This window comes from Chrysemys picta, chromosome 2 (genome assembly GCF_011386835.1).
Source record: "Chrysemys picta bellii isolate R12L10 chromosome 2, ASM1138683v2, whole genome shotgun sequence".
NCBI classification, from domain to species: Eukaryota; Metazoa; Chordata; order Testudines; family Emydidae; genus Chrysemys; species Chrysemys picta.
Genome location: NC_088792.1, coordinates 225,490,135 through 225,517,204, shown reverse-complemented (window position 1 = coordinate 225,517,204; position 27,070 = coordinate 225,490,135). Strand labels below are relative to the sequence as shown.

General features: G+C 39.9%; 1 protein-coding gene across 7 annotated transcripts in view; it reads right to left on the bottom strand.

Moving 5' to 3' along the window:
* FAM110B (family with sequence similarity 110 member B) overlaps positions 1-27,070 on the bottom strand; it is a 182,502-nt gene that overhangs the window by 119,300 nt on the left and 36,132 nt on the right. For 5 of the 7 annotated variants that reach the window (XR_006176048.2, XM_008170778.4, XM_065585597.1 and 2 more), the window contains exon 2: positions 5,313-5,467. The exons of 1 other annotated variant lie outside the window; for it this stretch is intronic. The gene's annotated coding sequence lies outside the window, so the exon portion shown is untranslated. The remainder of the gene's footprint in view (positions 1-5,312; positions 5,468-27,070) is intronic. One more of the 7 variants, XM_065585598.1, reaches the window with a different exon arrangement.

The following is a 27,070-nucleotide window of genomic DNA, read 5'->3' as shown; positions in this document are numbered from 1 at the left end:
ACACTAGTAATCCATGGTGAAGTACAGATGTACAGTGGAGAGAGAGAGGGAAAAGTAACTACACAACTATCACTTGTAAAGTCTTGTCAACCTAAGACTAAAAACCCATCTGACAGAAGATATCATTAAAGCAGATGTCAGGTGGTGTTAAGAAACTGAATCTGAATTATAGTTGAACTCAAAAGTAGTTGCATTCTATAAACTTTATGAAAAAGGAACAAAATATAATGGGTTTAAAAAAATGATTCTTGTATCCAAAGTTGTAAATTGTGTTTACAATTCATATACTGTTAGGTTGCGCATATAGAATGTTTGGCAAAATATTTAAAATTCTTGCAGAACGCCTGCAAAAATTAGCAAAGGAGTAGGCACAGGGGCAAGACCCATAGTTATTCTATGAACTTTACAAATCCTGACTGGTCATTCTGACTACGTAATGCTGTCAGCAGGAAGACAATTTATCTGCATCATAGACATGCCCCAGAAGATAATTAAGATTATACTTAGATTTGCAGTTACCATTTAGTGGTGACTAAAATCCCATTAGGTGATGCCTCACTTGGCAGTCGTGCTGTAACTCTTCATTATTATGCTAATCATAATCATCTCACTATTACAGTAGGCTCCCCAAAACTGCAAATAAATAATATGTATAAAAGAAGTTGATCACCAAATTTACATTACTTACTCTTAGGGCAGTGACTGGATTTTCAAGAAGTACATCTGTTTAGTAACTTAGAAACATTTTTTGAAAAATTACTCTTTGAAATATCAACCCACACGTCTAATGTTTTCTTCCATTTCCTCTGGACAAGTGAACGGTTAGTTTTAAGACTTGAGAGTTTCGGTTCATATAGTTCCACACCAAATCTGACACAGGCTACTTTTCAAACAAAAAAAGTAATACAACAATTAGCATACTTATTCTATGTTTGAATACAACTATATTCATGATTATTATTTTTGTGTGTGTCAAAAGAAACAGACAGATAATGGGTTTGTTGTCAGAACAGCCTATAACCCAGGCAGTGAGGTGCTGAAGCATAGCACTTTGCTGCCTGTGCTGGAACCAAGGCCCTATATTTCCTCAGACTCCTTCACTCTTATCCTCCAGGGAACCTCTGCTCTCTAGTATCACACTCAGTCCCTTTTATCAACCCTCGGACCATCTCTCTGTTTTAGGTGTCCAGACCCTTCCTGACTTCTCAGCCCGTCTGCATACCTACAACCTCCAGCCAGAATTCACCTAAACTTCTTCCATGCCTCCCCCAGACCGTCAATGCACACCCCAACCCTCCCCCTATATGAGACAACCAGACCCAATTTGTCACATTTAATAGCCTGAGGAAAGTTCTCTCTGTCTAGTAGAAGCCACTTCCCAGATAACGCTTTATATAAATATCCCCCTCTCCTTATCCCTTTCATGTCCCCTGTGACTGGTGGGTCACAGTGAGAGGCTAGGACAAGGAAGAGACCTGCAGCAAAAGTAGCCTAGAAAGTAGAGCTAGTAGCTCTGCTAGAAAGGCAATTTCTAAGTTTGGAACGTAAACTGCAGCTTGTCAGAGATAAGCCTTGGTCCAAGAGACACTAGGTCCTAGACTCCCTCTGGTGAATGTTAATATCACAGAATCATAGAAAGGTAGGGCTGGAAAGGACCTTGATAGGTCATCTAGTCCAGCCTCTTGTACTGAGGCAGGACAAAGTATACCTAGACCATCCCTGACAGATGTTTTTCTAACCTCTTCTTAAAAACTTCCAATGATGGGGATTCCACAATCTCTCTTGGAAGCCTATTCCAGAGCTTAACTATCCTGATAGATATTAGAAAAAATGTTTCCAGCTAACCTAAATCACCCATGTTGCAGATTAAGCCCATTACTTCTTGTCCTTCCTTAAGTGGACATGGAGAACAATGGATGACCATCCTCTTTATTTCAGCACTTAACATATTTGAAGACAGTTATCAGGTTCCCACTCAGAAGTCTTCTCTCAAGACTAAACATGTCCAGTTTTTTTAACTCTTCCTCACAGGTCAGGTTTTCTAGACCTTTTATCGTTTTTGTTTCTCTCCTCTGGACTCTCTCCAATTTGTACTGCTGTGCGTCCATAAAAGGCTGGAGGTGCAATGGACTGGGAATGTATATGTGTAGGGAACAAAAGTGAAATAGAGGCTTTAGCCAGGGATGTAGAAGGATCAGGGGCCATTGTAATGGGTGCTATACAAACATACGACAAGGGTGGTTTTCATCCTGGAACATCCTGCCCTTCCCACACTCCTTAAATAGGAAAGGTGTCCAATTATGGAAGAGGCTGAGACAAAAGAGAGGTACCTGCTACAACAGTCCACAATCTAAATAAAGACAAAGCCATTACTCAAATGTTCAGTCTGGAGCGTTAAAAAAAAAATCCACTGAAGAAGATACTGTCTTCAAAACAAAGACATAAAATTTGGTTTAATATGAAAACCTGCTATGTTAGCTTTACTTCTGCAGGATAAATGGCTCTATTGTAAGAGCCAACTGGATTTAGCAAAAATTGCACTGCCACATTTGATCTTGTTTAGCAGGAGGGGGAAAAAGAAAAGAAAAAAAGAATGGGTAGGAAGGCCTATTCCCCATGTCTAAAGCCACCTCTGCAGAACAGAAAGGACATACTGACCCTTAACTCTCCTCTTGAATGAAGGATTGGTATTTCAGATGAAAAACAAAGGCATTTTTCCTCTGCACAAATGTATTTTAAGGTGAAGCTCCATCAAAGTGCAATTGATGGAAATAGAGAGATTGCTTTCATCAGTACCTCCACGATGGCTAAATATTTTGAACACTTCTGATTCATGAAATGCTGAAGTCACAGAAATGTTTGGTTTTTTTTAAATCATAAAGAGGCTGAAATCTGCGAGGCTGAAATTTCAGTACATACTTAGTAGACACAAAGCAGCGAAAAGCAATGAATAAAAGTCCACCCCATAATATCTCAGAAACAAAGTGATGACTAAAGAAATCAAAGTCATCAGTTTTGGTTTGCGGTACAGAAGTTTACTTTTGAACACAGCTGGAGCTCAGCCAACCAGCCAGATCCCATGACAGCACCTTCAGGCTGTATTGAGATTTCTATGGGAGAAAAGGCATCATAAATCTGTTTCAACAGAATTGTGTCATTCTTTTGGTTGGCTTTAGAAGGTAAATTAAATGTTTTCCATTAGTATGGTAAAGAAACTATATAGTTTTGTTTTCATTTTAAATACTGTCTCAAGTTACGGAACACTTTAGCTAGTATGTGGCAAGAGCTACATGTTTAATATTTGTAAAGCCTGCAATTCATGCTTATGTGAAAACAGATGTGTATACTGCACCGTTCCCAGGACCATGGATGCTTTTCTATTTTTTTTAATATGTTGTTGATTTTTTGAACTTTTCCGTTAAATAATGGAGGAAATTGAAGCAAAAGCCAGCACTCCCTTTGGGGGGGAAAGAAACATCAGAAAAATCACAAGCACATGAGTAAAGCTGTGGTACAAAGAATGAAGTATGGTTTTGAAAAGCAATAAGCATAATATCACTTGAGGCAACACGTGAAGTTGCCTTGATCAATTATTCATACAATTTACAGCAACAGTTACAGTTGCATCAGTGAAGGGAAAATAAACTAGGACAAACACAATCTTCATAATTATGAAGTATGCCCTTGATTTTCACTGGAACATTTGGCAACCGTTTCATGCCATGTGTTTCTGGTTAGTAATACCACCCCCTTTTCCCACCAAAAAAGGGAACAAATTGATTTGCTGGAAATAGTAATAGTGTTCAAGACCACGTTTCAATCCCACACACTCCCTGAATTATTGATAGCTTATGGTACCTTAAACTTTGTACATGAATCATAAAAACCTCCTGTAAGTATATCCACTAGCCACTATGGAATTATTCGATACCATATTTTATGAAGCCTTTACTTGCTCATTATTCTTATAGTGTAAAATTAGACTTTTAAAATACTATTTAAAAGGGATGCCACCACTCAAACATTACATTTCCATCTCAAAATTTTGTCCTTACCATAGGTACCAGTACTCCCCTAAGGTAACTGTAACTGAAATACTAGAGGGGAAAATATTTTTTCAGTTTGTTCACTTTCTGTATTTGACAGTACTGTGTATAAGAATCAGTTTTGTGTTTTGTTCATGGTGTACATTCTTCCCTGAACCCTGCCAAACCGATGCTTACCAGTAACCAGCAGCAAGGCTGAAACTGAATCTGAATGGGCAACAGGCAGCAAGAAATGGAAAGAAGTAGGATGAGGCAAGGAGGGCAGGAGTATGTTTGAGGTGTTGCTCTCAGGTATGTCTAAAAGACCCTTTCAGGGTCTTCAGGGCAGGGATCTTGGGTGAATTCCCAGCTGTACTGAAGTCAATGGGAATTTTACCACTGACTTCCTTGGAGCCAGGATTTCACCCTATGTCTTTGAATGTGTTTATCTAGTCCCTGCACAATGAGCCCTGGTCGGGATCTTCTGGGCACTACTTGTAATATAAACAATAAATATTAATAAAACTACAGCTGAGCAGAAATATATCTTTGCAATTTTTCTAAAAGGAATTTTTAAAACAATTGATGATTTCCTATTTAAAAGGCATGTCATCAGAAAAGTTATTTTATCATGCAATAGTCATTTTAAAAATTTGAAGTTTGCGGCCCTTTAATTTGGATGTTCTGCACAGATTTCTTCGTCTTCCACATCAGCTGTTCCTAGAGCTTTTCAGCCAACTTCTACAGGTAAGTATGTTCCATCCATCCACCACAAAGTTCTCATTAAACATAGAACAGAAATATGGTGAAAGTCCGGTCTATGCTACACAATAAAACTGTGTTTTAGTCGAGTCCCCTGAGAGGTTTGTAGCTGTAGTACAGAAGAGCCCAAACAAGTACAACTTCTAGGATTGCTGTTCATACTTCTTATTTATTTTCCACCCTTTAGCCTTTACAAGTAATTAGCCAAAATGAATTTGGTACTAAGAAATAATTATTGTACTGGTAAACAGATATTCTCTATATGGAAACTTCACTCTTTCCCTTTTGTTAGTGACATACTATAATGTTTCTATATTTTTCCGGCTACATGAGAAACTAGTTATGAATGCTACAATTAAAGTTCAGTGCATTTTTAAAAACAGAACACATGACAGAGATCTCAAGCAGGCTGCTCCCTAGTGGATGTAGATTTGTGAACATGAAACTGAGGTGGTGTCTTTCAGCTTTAAAAGGAATTTTTGCTAGCTCAAAATTAAAATACAGTCTGAAAAATATATTTCTTACCTGGATATAAGATTTCCAAGCCTCAGCTATGCCACTCTGAACTACATAGAGTTACTTGCCTTAGGCTCAAGTTTCAAAATGGAATGAGGGACTTTTCATATCACTATTTTAGGCAGCTCTCTTCACCAGGAATTCCAGAAGATTCCTTGCAATGCCTAGAAACACAGCAAAAGTGAAGGATATTTAGCTTGATGGATATAGGTCTCACATTTTTAGATATGAATTGAAAATAGATATATTTAATATCAAAACCATTAGTTGAAACAAAAAGAGAACAGATGTTAGACAACAAAAGATATACAGATACTCTTTTGGAGGATGGTGGGTGGAAAATGAGGGGAGAGAAGGTGGTCAATGGTTTAGGCAAACCATCAAATCAGTTGCAGTATACTAGTCCTGCTAGTCAAAGTCGAGGGTCCTAATCCTTAGCAAACAAAATACACTTTCAAGTTATTAGTATGCCTAATAAAACATTGGCCCCATTTGGAAATTACATTAACAGATGCTTTGGGAACCGGAGAAGGCAGTGGTGTGAAATCTTAGCCCCAATGAAGTCAATGGGAGTTATGCCATTGACTTCGGAGGGGCCAGAATTTCACCCCAGGAATCACAGTTCCTTAAGGCCTGTAGTCTCATGAGGAACACAACTGCCTTTCCATCTAATATTGCCCCAAATGCTACCCCTGGATTATTATGAAATAACAAGAATTCTGTTTGGAGAGGAAATGTGGGACTATCCATTAAACTACTATCAGAACTGATGGAGGAGACAGAGGCAGATTGATTACTAACCATCCTGGCTAATGTGGAATTAACAGCTACCTTTATAAAGCAAGACATACATAAAAATTACTTGTTTGAAGGTGGTGTTACATGGATTAACCTCGAGAGAGGCAGTTCTACTTTACATTCTAGTTTGACCTTCATTACCACCAGACACAACGTACTCATAGTGTGTAACATACAAAAGGCAAAAAGAGCAGTTTGGCACTGAATTCCCATTGATGTCAATGAAATTACAATCTTGTACATTTCTTCTAATTGTTACTATTGTGGAAGCTTTAATCCTATGGACCTCATTCAGAATTTGATACTAAGAAGAAGAGACACTATTCTGAGGTTATGTTTATCACCTTTCTTCAACTGTGAGCAGATCATCATCACAAGTTTTTTAAAATTCCTTATTACAGGCAAAGCTGGTAGCACCATCTATCGTTAAGGATACCCAACACTTCCCACTATAAGACCCTGTTTTCAGTTACTTATGCCTTTTCCAAACTTCATCTATTTGGGCTAAAATTTCCATGCCAGATGTATGCCTCAGTCTGAACTTTTCTAGAAAATTTCAGCCAAAATGGTTCAGCCATTGCGGAGATCAAGACTAGGGAAATATAAGTTGTTTTGCTCATGTTAAAAATTCTGGAAACCTTTCAAGAAACTTATGCCCCCCAAGCTCCCCCAACCTGGGTAGAAGAGGGGAACAGGGGAGGAGACTGGGACTACTGGCAGGGGAGGGGAGGAGAGAGAAACTTGGACTGGCTGGGCAAGGGGACTGGGAACCCCTGGGACTGGGTGAAGGGAAGGAGGTGGTGAGATAGATCTAATGAGTAGGCAAGGTGTGGGGGCAGAATTGGGACGGGCTGGGCAAAGAGAGTGGGGACAAGGAGCTGGTGTGGGGGATGGGATGGGGGTTTGGGAAGAACTGAGGGCTGGTCTTCACTATGGGGAGATTGATGCTACTGCAATCAATGCAGCAGGGGTTGATTTAGCGCAGGGGTGGGCAAACTTTTTGGGCCAAAGGGCCACATCTGGGTGGAGAAATTGTATGCAGACCAGGGGGCTGGGTGCAGGAGGGAGTGCAGTGTGTGGGAGGGGGTGCAGTGTGCAGGAAAGGGCTCAAGTCAAGAGATTGGGGCAGAGGAGGGGTGCGGAGTGTATGAGGGGGCTCAGGGAAGGAGGTTGGGGTGCAGGAGGGGTGGGGGTGTGTCAGGGGGCTCAGGGCAGGAGGTTGGGGGGCGGGATGCAGGAGGGGTTTGGGCTCCGGCCCAGCGCCACTTACCTAAAGCGGCTCCAGGGTGGCAGCGGCGCACACCGGGGCCAGGGCAGGCTCCCTGCATGCCTGCCCTGTCCCCAGCCCCAGGCCGCTCCAGGAAGCCCTGCGGCCCCTGGGGGATGGGGGGCAGAGGGCTCCATGTGCGCTGCCCTTGCCGCGCCTCCAGGTACTTCCCCCAAAGCGCCCATTGGCCGCGGTTCCCTGCTCCTGGCCAATGGGAGCTGTAGGGGGCGGTGCATGGAGACAAGGGCAACGCACGGAATCCTCTGCCCTCCCACCCGGGGGCCGCGGGTACGTAGTGCCGGCTGCATCTGAGACCGGTGTGGGGCCCACGGCACCACGGGGGGCAATTCCGTGGGCTGGATCCAAAGCCCTGAGGGGCTGGATCCAGCCCGTGGGCCGTAGTTTGCCCACCCGATTTAGTGGGTCTAGTGAAGACTCGCTAAATCGACGGCAGAGTGCTCTCCAGTTGATCCCGGTACTCCAGCTCCCTGAGAAGATTAAGGTAAGTGGACAGGAGAGCATCTCCCGTCGATGCAGCACAATGAAGACACCGCGGTAAGTCGATCTAAGCTACGTCGACTCCCGCTACATTATTCACCTAGCTGGAGTAGCGTAACTTAGGTCGACTTACCCCGGTAGTGAAGTCAAGCCCTGAGATTGATTGAAGGTTGCTCCCCCTCTGGGCTCCTCATTATGGCACTCCCTAACTTTTAAGTGCTTGAGTTGTAATATTAATAGTGTACTTCTAATGTATTTTTGTGTGTGTAGTATTTGAGAAGTTGTATGTGGTCAGGTAATTGAATACTATGATAAAGCATATGCACAAAGGGACCAAACAAACAATACACATGCTATGTATTACACTGCATACACACACAATGCGTATAAAAGTTAGTAACTTTGTTTGACTCTGTCTACCCATAACATTTTCCATTAGCTCACTTGGCATAAAAGTGAAGTACTTAATTTAAAAGATGCTTCTTGTGTGCACTCTCTCGCTTTCATCTATTCAGTATGAAGTTGTGTGTGTCAAAAGCTCTTATGAAAAGCTGGTCTAAATTTTCTCTAGCAGTCAGCATTCCCATTCAAGGGAGCAATTAGTATTTCTGAATGTATATCTCTGTTCATCCTCCCTCCTACCTTTGAACCAGGGTGTTCTTTGTACAAGGCAATGAGTTACTTTCCTAGTGATGTCATGTGATGCAGCACGTAAGAAATGAATCACTGCTATGAATATAAATTGGGAGACTGAAATTGGTTGGTTCAGAAGATTGTTAATGGGTACAGAACCTTTCACCTCTAGGTCACAGGGCAAACTCAGAGCAACTCAACAGTGACTGAATCTGGTTAAAATCTTTCAATTGCCTAAGCAATGAGTCGGTGAGTGATGGACACGTGCCATGATTACAAAAACCAGAATTACAGTTGGCGGACTCAAGGGCCACTAGAAACACACACCACAGAAGTTGTAAGATATTTCGTAGACTGTTGGTATAGCCAATATTTTCTGCTTTCATTTAAAATAAGGATGCAGAATGTTTCTAGCTCTTCTGGGTATAATGATAGCCTTACGCATGTGAATCAGTGTGGCACTGTCTTTCCCAGTTTTCAGACAAATAGCTATAGCCTGAAATATTAGCTCTAAAGCCAAAATCCTGCCAAGTGCTCAGCAACTTTCATTCCTGTTAATTTCAGTGGGAACTGAAGGTGCTGGGCCCCTCACAAGCACTGTACTCAGCACCCCCCGTTAACTGCCCTATTCATCTTAATAAGTAACAGTAAAATTTAGGGACCCTAATTTTCAAGCTCTCTTGCTTAACATTAGATTCCTAAATCATAGAGTTTAAGGCCAGAAGGGACCACCAGATCACCTAGTCCAGGCGTGGGCAAACTTTTTGGCCTGAGGGCCACATCTCGGTATGGAAATTGTATGGTGGGCCATGAATTCTCACGAAATTGAGGTTGGGATGCAGGGGGGGGGTCAGGGCTCTGGCTGGGGGTACGGGCTCTGGGCTGGGGCCAGAAACGAGGAGTTCTGGGTGTGGGAGAGGGAGAGGGTTAGGGTGTGGGGGGGAGGGCTCCAGCTGGAGGTGCGGGCTCTGGGGTGGCGCTGAGTGATTTGGGGTGTAGGAGGGTGCTTGAGGCTGGGACCAAGGGGTTCGGAGGGAAGGAGGCGGATCAGGGCTGGGGCAGAGGGTGAGAGCTCTGGCTGGAGGTGCGAGCTCTGGGGTGGGGCTAGAAATTAGGAATTCAGGATGCAGGAGAGGGCTCCATGCTGGGGCACAGGGTTGGGGTGCAGGAGAAGGATCAGGGCTGGGGCAGGGGGTTGGGGCACAGGAGAGATTCAGGGGTGCAGGCTCTGGGCAGCGCTTACCTCAAGCAGCTCCTGGAAGCAGCGACATATCCCCCCTCCGGCTCCTATGCAGAAGTGCGTCCAGGCGGTTCTGTGCACTGTCCTATCTGCAGGCACCACCCCTGCAGTTCCCATTAGCCGCAGTTCCTGGTCAATTGGAGCTGCGGGGGTTGCGCTTGGGGCAGGGGCTGCATGCGGAGCCCCATGGCTGCCCCTAAATGTATGAGCCAGAGGGGGGACATGCTGCTGCTTCCGGGAGCCTTGGCACTCGAGTGCGGAGCGGCCTCCAACCCCGCTCCCTGGCTGGAGAGTGGGAGCAGGGCAAGCCTCAGACCTCGCTCCCCAGTGAGAGTTCGAGGGCCGGATGTGGCCCACGGGCCGTTGTTTTTCCCAACCCTGATCTATTCTGATCTCTTGCACATCACAGGCCACCAACACCACTCAATATCTGCACACTAAACCCAACAACCAAAATTAGACCAAAGCATTACAGCCCAAAGACGCTAGACCAGGGGTGTCAAACTCAATTGCACAGGGGGCCAAAACTCAAAACTCGCGGGCCGAACAGTATAACCATTTATTTAACAGACTAAATATTTATGTTTTTTAACCATTAATATGAACCAAAATACAGGATATCATTCCAAAATAAATACATTTCAACTTAAAATATTTTGCTCTTCATAAAAAATTATCCTGTCAATACAATACATTCAAAATCTGTACATGCTGGAATATTAAAAAATCTGAAAATATAAATAAAAAATTGAATTTAAAGCAAAAGTATAATCATAACAAATCATAACATTACATTTTCTTGTCCTATTTAGTCAGAGCCTGATACTTGGAGTCTTTTCTTTGCAACAAGTTCGTTTATGTTTGGGGTTAGGTTCTGTGTTGTGAAGATTCTCAGGATCGATTGCAGGTGTTCATCAGTGAGGCGACTCCTGTGTGACGTTTTGTTAATTTTCATCACAGAGAACAGCTGCTCGCACAGATATGTGCTGCCAAACATGGACAGGATTCGAGCCGCATGTTGGCGGAGCTGCGGCATCGCTTCAGGAATGAAGCGAGTGAACTGTGCTGGCCCCGCAGTGTCGTACTTTGCCTTCAGTGTCCCGTTACATTGCAGTTCTATCAGCTCCATCTGCATTTCTACAGGTGCGGTTTCCACATCGACTGCAAATGGGTTGCGAAGCAGCTCAAAGTTACTTTTCTGTGCCTCAAAGTCACTGAAGCGCCGTGCGAACTCAGTGCGCAGCGCGCTGAGTTTTTCAGCAAAGGTGGCATTTGGGAAAACTGTGGCACTTTCTTGGTTCCGTATTACTTGGCAACAGGGAAAGTGAGACAAGTTGCATTGGTGCATTTGTGTCTCCCATAAGCGCAGCTTCACTTGAAATGCCTTCACTGCATCATGCATATCGGTTATTATGTGCTCCCGTCCCTGGAGTTGAAGGTTTAAAGCGCTAAGATGCGACGTTATGTCAGCCAGGAACGCCAACTCACATTTCCACTTTTCATCCCGCAGAACTGTGCAGTCTTTCCCCTTACTGTCCATGAACTGGCAGATTTCCTCTCGCAGCTCAAAGTGTCTTTTGAGAACTTTTCCCCGACTTAGCCACCGGACCTCCGTATGATATGGCATATCGCCAAACTCGCTATCTATTTCCCGCAGAAAAGACTGGAATTGGCGGTGATTTAAACCGTGGGCTCTGATAAAGTTGACGGTTTGTGTTACAGTGTTCATCACATGATCCATTTTTAGGACTTTAGCACTCAGCGATTCCTGGTGTATGATGCAGTGATACACTGTCAACTCACCGGCACAGTTCTCCTCCCGCATCTTTGAGCGCATCCTTCCCACCAGTCCATTTTTTTCACCACACATAGCAGGTGCGCCATCTGTTGTAAGTCCAACGAGTTTTTCCCACGGCAGTTTCATGTCGGTTACACTTTGAAATACATTTCCAAAGATGTCTTCTCCTTTCGTTGTCCCGTGCATCGATTTAATGTCCAGTATTTCCTCTGTTACGCACAAATTGGAATCCACACCACGGATAAATATCGCCAGCTGTGCAGTGTCAGTCGCGTCAGTAGTTTCATCCACGGCAAGGGAGTATGCAACAAAATCTTTTGCTCTTTCAATCAACTGTGTTTTCAAATCAGTCGCCATCTCACAAACCCGATTAGCAACAGTGTTTCTGCTGAGGCTTACATTTGCAAACGCTCGCGTTTTATCTGGACAAAGGACGTCGCACACTTTCATCATACAATTCTTTACGAATTCCCCCTCGGTAAACGGCCGTCCTGATTTGGCGATCTCTTCGGCCACAATGAAACTTGCTTTCACAGCAGCTTCACTTTGTGATTTTGCTTTGGTGAAAAACGTCTGCTGGGATGTCAAATTCTTCTTCAACTCCTCTACCTTTTGTAGCTTCTGTCCTGCGCTCAGGTTTTTGAATTTGTTCTCATGTTTCGTCTCGTAGTGCCGTCTTAGGTTATACTCCTTCATTACAGCGATATTACTCCCGCAAAGGAGACACACTGGTTTACCTGCAATTTCAGTAAACATATACTCATTCTCCCACCGGCTTTGAAAGCCTCGGTTTTCAGAATCAATTTTTCTCTTGGCCATTGTTGGGGTCTAGCTTTGATTTGATATTAGCGTTGTATACATCAACAGACCGCGAACTTGAACCGCGGCTTGCCGTTGGCGGCAATTGCACTGCATCATGGGATTTGTAGTGTGTGTTATTGGGGCGTCATATCACAGGGCCATTAAAAACAGATATATAAAACGATTTCGCGGGCCGGATATAATTGTATGGCGGGCCGGATGTGGCCCGCGGGCCTTGAGTTTGACACATGTGCGCTAGACTATTAAGTGTAATGGGCAGAGAACAGGCAGGACCAAGGCACACCAATGCTCAAGGCCCCAGCAAAGGCAGGGAAATGATTAATTAAGATATACCAGATAATCCTGGATAACGCTGGCAAACCCACACACCGCACATAAAAGCAAAAACGCCCTAAGGTCACTGCCAACCTGACCTGGGGAAAAATTCCCTGTATATGGCGATCAGGTAGACCTTGGGCATATGAGAAAGAACCAGCCAGCGAAACACCTGGGAGAGAGAATGCTCAATGCCGCTTCAGAGCCCCAGTGCTTCCTTTCCAATGTTCCATCTCCAGCCATAGCCACCACTGCATCCTTATTTCTAACGTCAGCTACTGTGATTAGAGTTGGGCTTATACTATGCAATAATAAAATTAATGAATTCACATTTTTAAAATATTTTTGGTTTTCTGCAAATGTATGAGCAAATTTATAAGCAAAAACATGTGCCAAAATAATTACTTTTAAGCAAGTGTTTCAGAATATTTTCGGAAGGAGAATTCTGAATTTGTAATGATCAGTATTAACTCTAGAAACCTGACTCTAAGACTTACAATCATCCAGTTAGAATACAGTCTTGTGTGCCCAATCAGAATAGTTTGAATTTCAAATACTGAGATCTCACAAACTTCAAGCTATCTATGGAAATTATATATGAAGTAACTGTGTATCATGAATAAATCTGAGAAAAACAATCATCTTGGAAAATTTGCTAACAGAAAAAGGAGAGACGTTTCTCTGATATGAATTGTGTACTGAGATTCTCCCACTTCTGGCTAATAAACTCAGCCAAAGAAACTGGGTCTTGAGAGAGGAGATTGTTGATGTTATCAGACACTGGTGGAGAAAGTCCCACTTATTCAGTTATATTGGAGATTAAGTTTAGTTTGAGTTTTTCTGAGAAGTTGCTGGTTTTGTTTCTGTTGTGTTATTTCAAACAACGTCAAAGGTGCGAAGAATAGCAGATGGATGCCTTTTTATATGTGGTTATAAATAATAAGAAATGAATATGAGGCATGACATAAGTGTTATTATTTAGGCTTATATTCCATTATAGTTATGTAGGTATTTTACTATAACTATAGTGGTTCTGTGGTATAGTAGTTCTGCTGTTTGGTGCGATAACAGAAGATAAACATCAGCAATAAACAGGTTAACAGAAACACACTTTTACAATTCAATACAAATATTAATTTTGTTAACCAAAATTAACAAATTTTAAATGAAAATCTCACTAAAATAATGCACTAAAACGTAAAACTCATCCATCTTAAAACTGGAGCCACTTTGTAGCGATCTGCTACAAGGAAACATGTCTTTTTTCCAGACCCTCAGGTTGACTGGAGAAGGACAGCAGAAATTGGTTGGTTCAAGCACCCAGCAAGCCCACCCATGGTTGGCCAGAAGGGCGCAGCTTGTGTCCTGTAAATGTAGCTACTGAACCTGTTCCAGCCTTGGCTGTGCAGCTGCAAGAAGTTCATGTACAGGTCTTCACCTGTCTCTTCAGCCAGAGTCATAAAGGTTCTGTCTGGTTAATACTTCTAGCACAGATAGCAGGCATCGAATCAGTAGAACCGGTAAAAAAATGGCAACAATTTTCGCTCACATTTTTCAAAAAAATATCTGTGAATAAAGCCATTAATATTTCAAAAGTTCTGGACCAGCTTTACAAATAACTTCCTTCTGTACTTGCCTACTGAAATTAGAGCTCTGGGCCTTATATTTCCCCTGTTACAGCTGACAGGTGCTGCTGAGTCTCAACAGTGTACACACTGCAACTCCTCTTTCCGTATTAGCGGTTGATGATGTCATCAACTTGTATAGGAGAAACAGATCCCTACGTTAAACTATGATAACTAAATTAACCTTAAAATATATATATTTGTAACTGTCCAAGCGACACATTTTCTTTTAATGACTTGGAACCACATGACATTTAGTTCTTATTTAAAGAAAGGATATTAGATTTCACCCCGAAGAGCCCAGTGTATGATCTGCATAGCCACTGTCATCTAGCTATATAACCCCTTTCTTCGAAAATACCAATAGCCTCTATACCGCTTGTCATTGAAAAGTCTCAGGACATTCATTTCAAATATAAATGTGGTGTTTTCCTCGTTTGACATTTTCCGCCCTCTTTTCACTCTCTGGTATGGCATGAAATCAAAGTGCTGGTGTTTTTGAAGATAATGCAGCTCTAAGGTCACAAAAAAAGACATGCCCAGGCTAATTCTGAAGGATTTATGAATGACTGAAATAATTCCTTATCCTAACAATTCCAAAAGCAACTCGCTAAACTTTCAAACATCACTGGGTGTATGCTGAGGGATTGTGGTTATTAAAGAGATATGCTGATCTGGACACTTAATAGCAGCAGGATAGGATACTAGCTGTGCTGACTATCACTGGAGGAAAATGGAAGGAAAGGAAAGAAAAGAAATATTAGTCTACTGTTTAACTGTAACTAGATAGCTTGAGGGCTCTAGCTACATTCAGTTAAATTTGACAAACCCTCTATGCTAAAATAGATTTGAATGCCTTCTGCAACTGAAGAAAACCAGGATACCTTGCTATCCTTGGAGAGAGAGAAGTTATTTAACAAAGCAGATAAGGTGTAGGAGGTCGCAGACTTTCAAATAACTGAAAATAAGGTACTATTTGCCAGTGGACATTATGCCAAAGAGAATCAGTCTACTGAATGTATACTCCAAATTTTTACAGACAGGAGAGGTGAGTCACTGCTCTTCTAAATCCATAAAGCATTATAGTCTCAAATCAGCAAAACCAAAACACAGTTTTGAATTAAGAAGGCACAGTGAATTTAAAGGGTGTGACATTCTTAAGACATTGAAGGTGGGGTTTATAATTTAAGGGGCTATTTTGCCTCATTCCAGTAATTTCTGTTCCAATCTGTGGTTAGGCAATTTATTTTATAAACACACACCCTACATTAAACCGATGACAAGATTCAGAAATTAAACACACAAAAGTCAGGAAATGCAAAAGTTAGGTTCCCCACAATGAATGCTAACTCAGCAATACAGTATGTTGCATTTTACCTGCCTGTGTTGTATTTATGCTTAATATATGTCTTTAGTGTGGCAGAGTTTACTATTGTTGTGGGAATCTTAACTTCTGAATTTCATGACTTCTGAATGGCAAAAAAAAAAAAAAAAAAAAAAAAAAAAAATCACCCTTTCGATAAAGACCAGGAATGATAACTTTTAGCCCAAAATAAGTGTTTGAGAAAATTATGAGCAGTGAAATGAGGGGTTTACTACAATATTATAATTCACCATATAAAGTGAAGTCTGATGAAAACAGATATACTGGTGACTATCCTGAATGGATAGGTATTGCAACAGGAAAAATAGAGTGAAACTGCTACTCAGGGCATTAGTGTGGTAACAATCCGTTCTAAATTCTAACAACAATTTATTATCACTACTACTATTATATGTCTTACTTGTCATGCTTATTGTAAAAATGTGTCGTCCCCCCCAATTAGGCATGGCCCTATTAAGTAAAGTTTGAATCTGAAATTAAAATTTGGGGAAATTAAGGGGATTATGAAACTTTAATAGCATTCCACTTTCTCTTCAATTATATGTGTACATATATATACACACATACACACACACTCATGATGAAAGTGCCATAAACAGAACTAATTAATTTTGTTTTCCTTCATTTCTTTACTAAGGAAATATAGCTTACCTTAGTAAATAACTCAGAAGTTAAAAGATCAAGTATTCTGACTGAAATCTGCAGCTATGCCTGAACTTAGTCTATAGGGGTTGTTTGTTTTAAACTTCCTATAGAAGGACTGACTTTCCTATGGAAAAACTTCATGCCAGACTCTAGGTTCAGGGCTGTTATTGCTTATAAGGTCCCCACCCACATTTTCAGTACTCTCTCTCTTTTGGTCTCCCCAAACTGTGTTTTACTTATAAAGAATTTAGCTCTGCATTTGTATCCATTACAGATTAACCAATCAGTGTATTTAGGAAGTATATATTTTGTAGTCTGGGTGTCACTGTATGATCAACATGCACTGCTGTGCTGTGTGTCAAAAAAACAGTACTTACAGTTTTCAGAGTAGCAGCCGTGTTAGTCTGTATCCGCAAAAAGAACAGGAGTACTTGTGGCACCTTAGAGACTAACAGATTTATTAGAGCATAAGCTTTTGAAGTGATAATCAAGATAATCAAGATAATCAAAAGGTTTTTTTCTCTTACTTAATTGGCCTCTCAGAGTTGGTAAGACTACTCCCACCTGTTTATGCTCTCTGTATGTGTGTATATATATCTCCTCAATATATGTTCCATTCTATATGCATCCGAAGAAGTGGGCTGTAGTCCACGAAAGCTTATGCTCTAATAAATCTGTTAGTCTCTAAGGTGCCACAAGTACTCCAGTACTTACAGTGATCATACAATTATTTACAAAAGCACATTGGGCAAAATATTGTACTCAAGCAGAAATGCACAGTGGACCCATTGTAAGGTTACATTTTAACAAAAAAAAGTGCAGAATATTTTTCTTTTAATACACTTCCACTGCAAAACTAACTGCTGCTGGCATGAATCTAGTTTTTCAGTAGCAATCATTTTCTACATATCCAACTACATATAGATGTGAACTGTATCATAGAATATCAGGGTTGGAAGGGACGTCAGGAGATCATCTAGTCCAACCCCCTACTCAAAGCAGGACCAATCCCCAACTAAATCATCCCAGCCATGGCTTTGTCAAGCCTGACCTTAAAAACCTCTAAGGAAGGAGATTCCACCACCTCCCTAGGTAACCCATTCCAGTGCTTCACCACCCTCCTAGTGAAAAAGTTTTTCCTAATATCCAACCTAAACCTCCCCCACTGCAACTTGAGACCATTACTCCTTGTTCTGTATCTATTTCTATGTATGTGTATATGTACATCTTAGAAAGGCAGGTGACTGTTTACTTACAAAGAACTTCTTAGATGAAAGAAAATGAAGAAAACAATGTGCAGAAGGGAAAAGAGTTGCTTCACTTGCTGTACTATGCTATATGTTACCAACAATTGGTTTTTGCTTTTTGATTTTTTTAATTCCACTGAATTTACACATTGCTACAGGAGGGGCCTGGCATCCGGCTGAATTTGTTTGTATCAGCTTCTGTGATAGCTCTATCAAACAATAAAACCAATGGGCCAGCAGGAACTCAGTGTTGTGTGATGAAGGAAAGCAGTCTGAATTATTGCTGGCAAGACTAATTTCACAGATTATCTAGTCAGACATCTGCATCACACAGGACACTCCAATCCATTATCATTTATCTCTGTCTTATTTAACTTCTACTTAACCATTACCACTTTGGTAATTTGATAATCTGTTGCAATGCCTAATAGCTCTGCTTATATTGTATGTAAAACAATCATATTTAACATATAACCATTTATGTAGTAAAGGAGGAGATCTAGAAGCCATTCACAAACTACACAGGAACACACACTAAACATTTTATTTACCAAGGAAAAAGAAACAGTAGACGGAAGATATCCAAATATAATGTAAAAGTTTTATTATCCTTGCCTATGGGCATGTAAGGGAGAAAACAATTAGTAAAATACCGAGTGTTTGAACATATACTATCATTTTCTTACTTTGATAAACATAATTCAATTTAAAAGATTTCTGGGGACAGCAGTGTTAGCTATAGTGAATATAGTCCTCCATCTCAAACATAGTATTGTAATATTGATTCTACAATTAAAAGTTCAGATGATATTCAAAATGCTTATTTTTCCATTTACTGTGACAAAAAGTATACTTTTTCGAAGGGAGTTTCTTACATTTGATCTCAAGCTTTAAGTGATGAAGAATTTATGGGAGATACAGAAAGTTGCAACTGCAAGGACAGAGACTGGAAGTCAGAAAGAGAAGGTCAAGTTTATTACCAGTGTCTGAAAAGGCAGGTTCTCCTCCAGTTTGAGAGACAGAGTAGTCCAACTACTTTCCAATGTACAGGTTTGCAGTTTATTTACTTGCTGGGGCAGATGCTTCACACATACAAAATCCTTCAGTTTGACGCATGTTCACTTGGGTCCAGATTCTAATACCTTCGTTCACAATGAATAACAGTATTTCAGAAGGATTGCTCATGCAGTATGGTGCTATGTTACATGAGCACCAGTACCAAAATCTGGCACTTGAGTCTACATTAGATTTCGTAGTTTGTGTGTGTTCTTGCCAGACTGTGTTTATGCATTAGCAGTTTTTATTTATTTTAACTTTAAACTTTACACTAACAAGCTGACACTGGGTATGTATGATAAAAATGTCAAATGCTAAAGAGGACAGAGTTGTCCGCTACATTAAATAATAAGGATATCCACATCTCAGAGCAAAGTGGCCAGGATTGTGCACAAGTCAAGAACCTTTACTTTGATGCGGAGGGATAAGAATTACAAAGAGCAAATAAAAAGTAAGATTATATACTGGAAAATATGTCTTTTTAAATGTAAATGATCATGAGATTGAATATCAAGGAGTTAAATGTGCTGTATAAAGTATCCCCTCTGTAAAAGTTATAACAACAATCTAGTAATGTACCAATATTGTCAGTAGAGCTGGGCATAATTTTTCAAAGAAATTTATTTGGCAAAAAAAATGCATTTCAGGTCAACAGAAGTTATTCATAAATTCATGTCAAGTTCACCTAACAGTTTTGACTGAACCAAGAAAGTCAAACTGTTTTGGTAATGCTGAAGCAAACCATTTCAACCTGAAAATGATCATTTTGATTTTCAGGCACTTTGACAAAAGTAACTGAAAGGAAGGCTATACCACAAAACGGCCAAAGACGCCGCAGCTCCTTTAGCTGTAGCCTAGTGATCAGGGCCCTCACCTAGGATGTAAAAGAGACCTGGGTGCAATTCCTTCTTCTGCCTGATGTGGGGGAGAGATTTGAACACAGGTATTGCACACCACAGGGAAGTACCCTAGCTACTGGGCTAAGGGTCATTCTCTTTCTCTCTCTGGCACAGTGGCTATTATATTCATGAATTACTATGAATTGTCACTATAAGTGACAAAGAGGTTTTGTTTCAATTCAAGGTTTTTTTCATTTTCCACTCTCATAAAATTTTTGAAAAATGTTTTTGGTTCGATTCAAAGTTTATTTTTGTTTGTTTTGTTTTTGGAATTGTCAGTAAATTAAAAAAAAAATCCATTGTTTTCCCAGCTCTAACTGATAGTGCCCTGTGGCATGTCACATCTTCCTTTCCACCTTCAGTAAGATGGTGATAGGGGCGGGGTAGAGAAAGAAGGCTACCAGCAACACAGAGGAGAGGCTTCGTGTTGATCAGCCATCTAGGTGAAGTCATAGGTGAATATGAAGAAATTTACTCCTGAACAGGGTTCTTGAATGAGCCTTTAGTGAGATTTTCAGTTCCTGCAACTCTTAGCTTCTGAGAAAGGGCAGGTGCTGGGATTCCTCCCAGGTCTTTGTCTCTAGACTTCACTGGAGGCCCCACCTCTAGCTTGTAAGTGTAGTCCTCTAGTGACGTCAGCAGGTAACTGGTAATTTCCACCTCCAACCCCAATACAGTGATTAGATGTAAAAAACAAATCAATTCATACCTGGGAGATCTACTTTATCAGAGGTATTCAATAATAATTCACTTATTCCATACTCAGTTATTCTAAGAAGAAGAGAACCAACTCCATACGGAGAACGTTCATCTATATATGCTAAAATAAACCCTGGTTTAAAAAATGGTTAGTTGAAGCACCTTAGTTCAGAGAAGACACAAATGCATATAAGAAACCAAGACTAGCTGTTTTCCCCGGGTTTCAAATCTCAGTTTGGTTGCAATACTAGCTGAACCACCACCAAAAATTCCAGTTTAATACTTGTGAAGTTCAGTGGCCAATAGCAACTAAATCTGAGTAACTGATTGTATTTCTCAAAGAAACTGGAAGCTGGCAAACATGTGAGGGGCAAGCAGCCAAACCAACCATTAATGCTGAGAACAGTATAAATCATCAAATGGAATCTGAATATTTCACACTTCACTTTGGAGGACATAAGCCACTTACAGCTTCTATTATAAACATTTAATATTAGTGATCTGTCAAGTTATAAAAGGCATGATGGCGCCAATGGACGCAGAATCCCTCTCGCTGACCTTGAACTTTTGTTCTCAAAGTATCAGATCAGTACTGAAATTGAAGAGTTCCTGTATTAATGTACACATTAATTCACAACTCTTAAATTTATACTTTTTAAACATAAGTTTAATAATGTATAAATTAAAATACCACCTGTGATTTTTCTCCATTTATACTGTTCACCACTATATAGAGCTCAGAACAGTAGTAATTAGCTGACATTGCTTTTCTATGACATGACATGTGTCTGGTTTTCGTTTGATAAATCTTATCCACATTTTACAACACTGCAGTCCAAAGCAACAATCATACAACTTTAATGAAAAGCTTGTAAAAACAGCAATGAGATTCATGCCAGGGACAGATTTAATTACTATTAGGCATATTATATAAATAGTATTATAAAAGCCTTTAACACATCTGTGTCTCAGCAGCAGGGAAGCAGAAAAGGTGGTAAGACAGAGTCTGGTGTTGGAACAGGGCAGACTGTTGACAAGCCCAAGGCCACTGGCATTTGACATTCACACTTGATTGCTCCATCAAGCATGCATTCTCCTCTACACTGAAACTTTAGACTCAATGGGTTAACTTTGCATTTGTATTTGAGAGGCAATTAACTAGCCAACATCTGTTTTACAAATGGGATAGACCACCACAGTTTTAAGAAACGGTTTCAATTGCCACTTTAAATTCAGGATTCCACAGTTAAGTATGTTTTGTCAACCTGTTTAGTCTATAAAATATATTTTCATAAAGAAAGATACATTGTTTTGGAGATAGCTATATCATAAGTGAAGATGCTCAGATACCACAACTTGTGCGTTTTACCCAAATAAAGAGCCAACATTTGGGGTTCTCAGTGATTTTTTAGTTCAGATTGCTGATGAAACATATATATTAAATATTTTGTATAATCAATAGCACTACAAAATAAAATATGAAATATAGCAACTTCCTGGACACCATCGGAGACTTACATCTTCCTTGAAAGATGGTGTCACACTTTTCTGCTTCTGTATAAACTTAAAAGGTTGGCATGGCCACCACATAGGTATGTAGTAATAAATACCTGTACCTAAAAGTTACCTAAAACCTAACTCTTAAGACTTGGGTTTAAAAGTTCTTCAAAATTTGTTTTAGGGTTAAATGGTGACCTCTTCCAATACAGAAATGCACAAAATGCTTAATTATAAATAATATTCTAAGAAAGTGTCTCTGCACATACGTATGTAAGGAACATAAAAGCAAGTGTATTTAAATGTGAAGAAATACATATAAAAAAGTTTCATAAAAGCAGCAGCAAGTGAAGAAATTTCTGCCTTCATCTGTCCTGCAGCGTTATCTTTTCCTCTTCCACATTTTTCAATCTGTTCAAATAGTAAATTTTGCGTTATATGGGTGTGTGAAGATGCAATGAGATAAATTTCACTATTTACATCTCACAACCCTACTGAAGTCATCAGGGCTGCATGGGATGTAACTCAATGCAGTATAGACTAGCCACCCAGAATCAGACAAAACAGACCACATTTAAAGAAAGAAGTAGCATCGCTTGATTGTTCCTCTATGTTAACAGAAAAAGCCAATAAGTGTAGAAAAGAATTACCCATATAGATACAAATATATATTTTTGTGAGGTAAGAATGGAATGCAATAGGAAAGAGAAATTTCAATTATTAGTATAATTAGAAAACTCCAGAGTTCCCCATGGTTTTAAATCTGTCTACAGTTGAAAGTGTGGGGAAACTATTTCAAACTGTCACAGCATGACAGATTATTGCAATATTATTATTTATTCAAGTGTGGTCTTCATTTTTAGTTGTATAACTTCTGGGCAAGAGAAAAAGTTTGTTCATTTTATATATGAACGCAGATTATTTGAAGATTACTTTTTCATTTAGGAGACTAATGATTTTAAAAGTGTGTGTGTGTTCGCATGTGTGCACACACGCATAATTGTTTGGCCTAAGCTTTCTTTGTGTTGACAGTACTTTAGCGCTTACATTGCATAGTGATTTCCTCACAATGTTATAAATTCAGTCTTATTTGGGTGTCAGCTGGTCTACTTAGAAATTTTGCTTCATATCTACAAAATTTATGCTAGTAAAAAAGATCCAATTACATTAGTCATATGGACTATTACATTCTGTTTAGGGCTTTTTGTACATCTTACTTATGAAAGTATTTGACCTGCAATCCCACACCTTACAAAAACAAATCTGAAAGTGACAAATTTGATTAATCACATATTTTAAAATGTGACCTAAAACCAACATTTTACAAATCAGATTTGTATCATAGGCAACTTTTTTCACAGCAGAAGGGAAGGATCCTCCATCCACCTCCCACACAGCAGCGGAAGATCCATATGAAAGTAAATTGAGGGTGTTACCATGCATAACTGGGCAAGTACAATTAGAAAAGCCAGTAGTCAAGGAAAGAAAAAATTAAAAACAGGAAGCCTGAAAATTCAAATGTGAACTTCCATTTGAAAAACCTCAAACAGTGTTATCTACAAAAATATAGATTAATTCATAGATTTTAAGACCAGAAGGGGCAATTTTGATCATCTAGTCTGATCTCCTGGAGCCTAACACAGACCACAGGACTTCCTTTAGTTAATTCCTGTTTCAAGTCCAACAGCTGTTGAACTAGAGTACTTTTAGAAAAACCTCAAGTCTTGATTTACAAATTTCCAGTGATTCAGAATCCAAAACAGTCCGTGGTAAATTGTTCCTTATCCTTACTGCTAAAAATTTGCACCTTATTTCTAATATACAACCTTAAAGGGACACTATCAATTTAATAATGATCAGAGCTTTGAAATTTTTAATCTATTGTTCTTACAGTAACAAAGTTTACCATAATTGAAACATCCAAGAAAAATATTTCTCTGTTCTTTCAGTTTACTTTGTGTATTTGACAGCATTTCGTTTATAGTCAGTACAAATATTGGCAGAGGAACTCAGAGCAAATGTAGCAAACTACTTCTAGGTCTTTCTGTAAGTGACAGATATCACTATTTTAATTTGAACCACTGCCCCTTTAATTTTGCCCTGATCCCTACGTACCTTCCACCCCCAAATCAGGAGACACCAGTATACCAGAAAAATTCAACATACCTGGTTTTGTAATTCTTAAGTGGCAAATGTCACTGGTGCCATCAGGAAAATGGCTTTGTGCATTTAGGAACCAGGGGTGAGAGCTCAATGGAAAAATTATTTGTTTACAGTAATGCCTTTTATATGCTGGAAACTTTCCAGACAGTCAAGAAGTCAGAAAATTACAGTCCTAAGGATCTGCTTATCTGTTTTTCCAACAAAAAATAATTTTAAATCTTACCCCACCACACAGTACTGTAATAGCTAACTTTTCTAGCAGAGATCTACTTCCGAGGCCTGATTTGCACTGCCTGGAAAGGAAAAATAACTTAATCCTGATAGCCTAGCTCTTTCTAACTTCATCAATTGCTCCTGTCACTCTATCTGAGAGAATCACATATCAAGCTCTCTCTGTCTCTCTCTTTATTAGAATTACATTCAGGTGGCCATGAAACAGATTAATACATATGACTATGGTAACTGCTCACACAGCAGTAAAACCATCAAGTTTCAAGGAATCCAAAAACTGAAGTCTGTTTGCCTAGAACACTTGCTACTAATTATTATGGAACAAATTCATTAAAAAAAACAACAACTAGTCTCCTTACAAACAATTTGCAAATGAAAAGGGAACAAAATGCATAAAATTGTTATGAATAGCTCACCCAATGCTACTGTAACAGATGGAATTCACATATAACCCAACCCATGGGCAGGTCATCAGGGGTATAATGCAGCCTCTCTACTGATGCTCTGAGTTGGAATAGGAAAACATACACATAAACCAAAGTGTTTTAATTCTGAAATGCTGCTGCAGTCGCTCTTGGGAGTTGTAGTTCACGTATATCGTGGTCCCATTCTCCTCTATGGGCTAGGTTCCTATCACTAAGGATATGTATACACAGCAAAGAAAAGGGTTTTTGCTGTGTATATATATACTCCACAAGGACAGTCTACGAGGCATCCTGGAAGATGTAGTGGGATGAATGAGCCGGGACCAGAGAGGTACAGAAATATTGCCTTGCCAACCCAGAGTATCCAAAAATCATAAGTATCAGAGGGGTAGCCGTGTTAGTCTGAATCTGGTATCAAGTCAGATATCAGGAATGGCAATATACAAAAACCTGTAGGAGAACACTTCAACCTCCCTGGCCACACAATAGCAGATGTTAAGGTAGCCATCTTACAGCAAAAAAACTTCAGGACCAGACTCCAAAGAGAAACTGCTGAGCTTCAGTTCATCTGCAAATTTGACACCATCAGATCAGGATTAAACAAAGACTGTGAATGGCTATCCAACTACAGAAACAGTTTCTCCTCCCTTGGTGTTCACACCTCAACTGCTAGCAGAGCACCTCACCCTCCCTGATTGAACTAACCTCGTTATCTCCACACTGATATATACCTGCCTCTGGAGATTTCCATTACTTGCATCTGAAGAAGTGAGGTTCTGACCCACGAAAGCTTATGCTCCCAGTACTTCTGTTAGTCTCAAAGGTGCCACAGGACCCTCTGTTGCTTTTTACAAAAATCATAAGATTGACTTAAAAAACATACTGAGGCTCAAAAAGCCTTTCCAATTAAAATGGATTCCACTGTGCATAATACCACCACTTCGTTCTTATATAGCACTTTTCGATCAGTAGATCTCAAAGTGCTTTATAAAAGAAATCAGAATCATTATCCCCATTTCAGATGGGGAAAACAGAGAAAAAGCAGGGAAATGATTTGCCCAAAGTCACCAGGAATAGAACACAGGTCTCTTTTGCCCCAGTCCAGTGTTCTGTCAGCTATGCCGTGCTGCCTCCAAAATTATAGATTCATAGATTATAAAGCCAGAAAAGACCACTGTAATCATCTAATCTGACCAGTCATAACGCAGGCCATAGAACTTCCCTGAATTGATTGCTGTTGCAGTATGTCTTTTAGAAAAACATCCAATCTTGATTTAATAATTATAGATTCATAGATTATAAAGCCAGAAAAGACCACTGTAATCATCTAATCTGACCAGTCATAACGCAGGCCATAGAACTTCCCTGAATTGATTGCTGTTGCAGTATGTCTTTTAGAAAAACATCCAATCTTGATTTAATAATTACCAGTGATGGAGAATCCACCACAACCCTTGGTAAATTGTTCCAGTGGTTAATTACCCTCACTGTTCCTATCACAACTTCAAGCATAGTGGGAAAGCGTACATACGTGAGTTTTTACGGAGGTTATCAAGATTACATCAGAGGAAGGTGACATTTCAGAATGTTACAGAAATAGAAAAGCCATTGCCAGTGTTTCAGAGCAGTGATTCCCCCTCACCCTCCAAACTATGGTTGAAAACTATATTTCTTGAGTCAGAAGGCTTTGCAATCACAGAGAATAATTTCTGTTGAATACAGTTATTAGTAAGTTATTAATAAGACTGACAATCTCTTGACCTAGTTTTTTTCATAGCTAAAAAACCCCCACCAGCCACACACACACACACACACACACCCCCGTAACAGTCTTGCCTTTTGAATACCAACATATGATACTTACCACACACAAACAGATACTCACAAATAATAACAAAACTGCTTTTACCTTGTTCTCCAATACCTAATTTTGTTTCATGAGAACACGAGTACAAATAATGTTTTATTAAAATAGAAACTTGAACTCCAGGTAGAATGTATTTATTTTTCAAAAGCACTTCTCATTTTGATTCACTTTCTTTTAGCTGCTGAGATAATTGATCAAAACTACACAGGAATTAAAACTAGCACAGGTGGTGTTTATATGGTTCAAAGAGAATTAATCCCCAAATGGAAAATATATTACATTAGTGAGCATATACAATATAAGTATAATATAATATATATACTAGTTCTGACTTTAAAATATTAACCACAAAAGATTAAACTAAACGTGATGTTGAAAGGTGAAGTCTTTGTTTTCTCTATATTTTAAACTTATTTCATATCCTAACAGAAATTTTAAAAATAGGGGACTGACATTCCCCTGGTGTTATCTGGACCGGGGATCTGCTAGGTCACTCCAATCCTCGACTCTGGGAGTCAGCCTTACCCTGCTCTGCTGTGAGAACCCCCACTCCTGGTCTGTTTCACACACAGCCTCTAGCATGTAAGCAGCTTAGATTGTGCAACCGAATGACACTAGTCAATATCTTTGGTCCCAGACACAACCCTAGGAACCTCCG